The following is a 5821-nucleotide window of genomic DNA, read 5'->3' as shown; positions in this document are numbered from 1 at the left end:
TTTTTATTAGATTTTTTAATATTTTTAATGTTATCAAAATATAAAATATAGGTATAAAATCTAATATATTATAGTTATACGAGGTAATTGTAATCTATATTTTTAAATGCCATCTGTTTATATAAATTATGTTAAAGTAAATTGTGTTTGCTAGCGTATTATGATATAAAGGAGTTTGATTGTTGAAGTTTATATTACAGCATGGTACACTCGGTGACGTGCAATTATTTTATCAAACTTTGTAAGTATAATTATTTGAGAGATATAATTTAATAAGCCACCTATTACTATATTGTTTGTTATTCTTGCCACCACACCATTTAATATTTACTGCACTGCCTTGCCGCTGAGCAATCTGTCGACAGTCTTTAATCTAAAAATTCAAAATATTTATGATTGATATTTCTTTGTATCTCGATATCTTGGTAAGTATAATACAGTAACCCGTGAACTAATTGTATAAAAAATCATAAAAATCTTAGTTCGATTTCGAATTGTACTTTTATTTTTATCACGCGTTATCATGTCGAGAAGTCAACTTATTGTCGTTATATACTATATAGGTATACCTATTGTATAACATGTAGTGCTAAGTGCGTAGTTCATTTTAATGAGTTATCCATCTAAATGTTTAATACTGGTATCTATTCAATTTTTCTAACAAAAACATATCGTTAAAACCTATTAAATGCGTGACAACTAAAAATTATCTAGAAAATAAGGTTAAAGGATCTTAAAAAAATTGTCAAATCTTTAGTTTTAATAACTAACTATGCTACAATTAACTTACATACTATTATTATTATTTTAAAATGTTTTATGATGGCATAAACAATTTCATAGTACATCGGACAATCGTTTATTGGTTGTGGTACACCGATACGGTACATTTGGTTCGGGCGCGATGCAGGGTTATATAAACGTATGAGTAGTTATAACGTACAAGTACCTACCTTAAAATGTTTTATGAGAAAAATAATTATTATAACCAATATATATAGTATAACAGTATACACGTGAACTGATAATGTTTCCTATACCGGGCTACTTAAATTTAGTATGTAGGTATATTTTAATTTGTACTGTAATTAGAAGAGAACGAAGAATATATTTTAAAGGATATATATTATGATTTTTTTTTATGTACAGTATAATAGAAGGTGAAATAATATGAAATATTATAATACAAGAGTCGAGAGTACACGTGTCAAAAGAATAAAATAACTTATGATTTATATAAACGCGATGTAATATAAAGTTGAAGTTGGGACTGTTAAGACTGTTGTATTAAAAATGAGAAGGAAACTATTCTCTTGATATTTTTATTTATTATAACGCGATACTGTGATATAGTAATATATTTCTTTGTACAGGTTAAAAACTGTTGTAACTATTGCAGTGGAATCACCGCAGCGTAAAATATCAATAATTAAAATATTATGTACCTACCTAATTATATTATATAAAAATAAATGTATGACTAAAAAGCATAGTCAAAAATCCATTAAAATTTCAGGGGGGCTAACATTGTTAACATCAATGTGAGCGGAGGGCTCCGATTCCAAACAAATAATAAAGGAGGGGGCTAAGCCCCTTGAAGCTCCGATTTCCGCCAATGCTAAAAAGTAGGTAAGCCAGCTGATGGCTACACCATGTTAATTTCCATTGTCGTCCTGAACCTTAAATTATAATAAATATAATAAATTTGAGGTTATCGTTAAACTCAGTCTATGATCTAAGTAAAGTTTATCGTCTATGAATACCAAAAAAAATAAACTATTGTTAAGCTACTATTAAACCATTGTTAAATCAGGTCCAATTTGACTATGAATAATACTGTATAATACTGTATACATAACCAAATAAGAATTGAATATAAAATTAAACTAAAGAAATTGATTCCATTTATTTGATTACAAATGATTCTCGTCCATTATAATTATTATATGTTTGGCGAATTTGACTAATACTATCTTGACAACTAAAAGTTTAAGAAAAAAACTATTTGAGTAACTTAGTTGTATGAACAAAATGACACATATTTCATTTTTTTTTTCATTATGTTATAAAAAAAGTGTAATCTTATTAGTATAAGAAAATCTAACAAGAACATTTTTGTTATATCTATGAATACTTTTTTTTTTGTAATCATATAAACTGAACATAGTGTCTCTATAAAAACACTGAAATCATAACTAGATTGTGCTTTAAAGGAAAAACGTCATTGAAACTGTTTTTCTATCTCTTTAAATCTCCTTTGGAAAACGTTACAACTAGTAAAATAGATTTAATGTTGGGATAAAAAAAACTTTACCTTTGAACACTGATTTTTGTAGACTATCTAATTCTAATCGGATTGGTAGAGGCACAACATTTAAAAACTAGGATAATTTTTAATTATTTTAATACATATTAATCAGGATTCAGGACTCAAGAGAAAGAAGTAAGTATAATTTTTCGCAGTTGTCACTCATGTAATCACATTTAAATAGTTGAGGAAGACTTGTTTAACATTTTTATTATTATTCAAATAGTTAATATCTAAAAATATTATTTTAATAATTAATAGTAAATAATTTATAATTTATATTTATTTTATCGATATTAATAAAAGCCAATGCTTGTATGCAATATATTTAATCGATCTACAACCAAGTATATCGCACTCGCATGGTTCTGAAACTTGTTACATAGGTGATAGGCCCTATACCCTGGGGCCTAGGATGTGCACCTCGAAGACAATTTTTTTAAACACAAGGATTTATAATTCTCGGAAAAAATTTTTAGATAACTATTATAATTTGATATAATTTTAGACATTTATTTTAGATTTGGCCGAAATTACTGTATCAAAATATGTGTAGTTTAAATTTAACATAATGCCCAACACTTAATGTCCTTTATAATAAAAAATCCCACGAAGCATCTCTAATCATTTTAATTAAGTCAGCTTACTTTTAATTCTTACTTTTGAAAATATAAAATGTACAAAATAATAAAACAAATTAAGTAATACAATAATTATTGATGAACGTATACATATAAATTATAAATTCATAAAACCATAAAATCATAAAACCAATAGAAGCGTAATGTTTGTCATTACTTTGTGTGATTATTCGAGTTTGAATTGTTTTTATATAAAAATACAGGTACCTACTATAGTCATTACTTTCAACAACTTTCATTTGGAATATTCGTTTTGACCTTTTTATATAAGTGTTTTTGACTCAAAACACAAAAGTGTAGTGAACCGTAAGAAATGTATTGGTTTTACAATGAAGTTTATTTTTCATACTTATCTGTGGACATTTTTTTCAGATAGAAGAAGTGCTCAAAAAGTTTTGTCTAGAATCTTCATGTATCAGAAATCGAATTTAGATGGTACTTTGAAGTGGTCATTTTTTGATTTTCTCTAAAATGGTAATATATAAGCATTAAGAAGAACTATCGACAACAACTACAACTGTCAAACATTTTTGAAGAAATGTCAGCAATACCGAGAAATAACCAAGTTTCACCCGAAATCATTTCTCGACATATCGAATACGCGCGATGATGATTTATCATTGTTTTCAAATTTAATATCAGGAAAACCCGTCCTGATTTTTTTATTGATTATAACATATTATATTATAATATGTTATAACCAATAGATTACCTAACCAATATATTATAGTAAATAGTATTAGGTAGCTAATATAAATTATCATAAGGGTTCTAAAATGTCATGAAATTTATTTTTTTTAAACATTAATAATAATAATAATAACTTTATTGCAACAATAACATCTTTATATATTAAAACAAAATAATAAAATATAGGTAGGTATCCAAGGTATATATACGTAAAATATAACTTTATAAATTTTATAAAAATTTGACAATATTGCAGCACTCCCAAAATGCAGAGCTTGTGTTGGTTAATAGAAGATAAAAAAAATGTAATTTAAAACTGTAGTAGAAAGCACAGTAAACACCTTTACTTAGTTAAGTTTTAAATGAAAAATATTATAGAAATATTTCTTACATAGTACATTATATACGTTATACAAATTACTTAATAATTATATAACTTATTTTACATATATAAAATATCTTCTACTTATCATTATCAGGAATTAATTATCGATAATCAGGTATGAAATCAGTATACCATCTAGTGATGATTTTATGAAACATACCAAAAAACACAGTTTCAAAAAAATATATTTTCCAATATTTCATTGAAATATTTCAAGAAGGGTGAAAGTTTCAAGTTTGAAAAATTATCATACAATAGTTGTACAGTACCGCAATTACCGAACGTACGTTATTACCGAAGGCGCTGGAGGTGCAATAGATGATCGACCTAAATATTTATTTGCAGAGATACCTACTCCATCATCATACGCGTTAAAAAAAAATACATTAGGTACAAAACAATATAAGAATATTTCACTTTGATGTCTTGTAAAAATAGTTATGTTTCAAAAATAAATAGTTTCTAAAAACTATTATTCCTGTACCGTATAGTCGTATAGATGTAGCATGATATACCGGATATATTAGACTGTATAGACTTACAGTTTTGTAAACAAATTCATGACAGATGCCGACCGATTTATAAAATAATCATAACAAATACGAAAAAGTGTAGACACAATAATTATAGGTATACATCATAGACGTGATGCACACCAAGTGAAAAATATAAGATGCGAGCCGCAAAAGTCTATGACGCGAGTCGCGGTTTGGCCACCCCTGTTATAATATATGGTTAAGTTACGATATTGACTTGTTGTGTATTGATATTGCACTGGAAAAATCATATAGATAATAATATATAGCCATATAGGTATAATGGATTGCGTGACAAACATTTCCAATATAGGGAGTCGAACAACCCCAAAAATATATTTCATTGTTAGATTTGTTTTCAAGATGTATTGTTTAAAAAAGCTTAATGGTACTTTTAAATTTGTTTGTTTTCTCGTATCAGTACACCTATACGGCTTTACATGCAATTACTTGTCAAGTGGCATAGTTAGGTTAGGTTCAAAACATTTAAATATATATATTTATGTATATAAATAACGTGGGAATTCTATAGACTATGAGTTAAGAGATGATGAAAAAAAAACAATATTGTTAAATACCTCCTATATTAAATTGTATTACTTAAATCATTTAAAATAAAGTACCTACCAAATGTCTGATTTAGAATAGTTCAAATAAGTCATTATTATTCTTTAAAATTGATCACAGTAAAAATATTAGGTATACCTATTGTGTATACACAATATATTTTCATAAATCAATTCGTTTCAGTTGGTTAGTTTAATTTAATCAAACGAATCACTTATCAGTAGAGATCATGTTACACGAATGAAAAAAAAATTACTGTGTACTGCTAACTGATTTATTGGCTTTTTATAAATAAATCATTGATACACTGATACCATCTATGTAAAATGACGTATACAGAAAAATAAAATCTTGATTGATCATTGATTGTTCACATACAATGATGATTCATTGAATCATTGACTGGTTTAATATATAAAAAAAACTTAACTCTTTAATTTGAAACACAAATCTCGTTTGCGACATTATTTTTAATTTTAAACCGTTGCTTATATTTATACACGATCAATTACTGCAGTCATTGTTCAATGGTTTTCAAAAACAAATAAAGCTATAACGTTGAGTGCGAATGTTTTAACAAAGTTTTATAATGTGTAACAAAATGTATAACAGTGCTTTTTTTCAAATATTTTTTTTTAACAAATGTCAAATTCTATACTTAACTTCGAAGTGAATGAATTACATAGTACCTATA

This window comes from Acyrthosiphon pisum, chromosome A1, assembly GCF_005508785.2.
Source record: "Acyrthosiphon pisum isolate AL4f chromosome A1, pea_aphid_22Mar2018_4r6ur, whole genome shotgun sequence".
Taxonomy (NCBI): Eukaryota; Metazoa; Arthropoda; class Insecta; order Hemiptera; family Aphididae; genus Acyrthosiphon; species Acyrthosiphon pisum.
The sequence above is the reverse complement of the archived record's forward strand: the minus strand, read 5'-3'. Positions refer to the sequence as shown.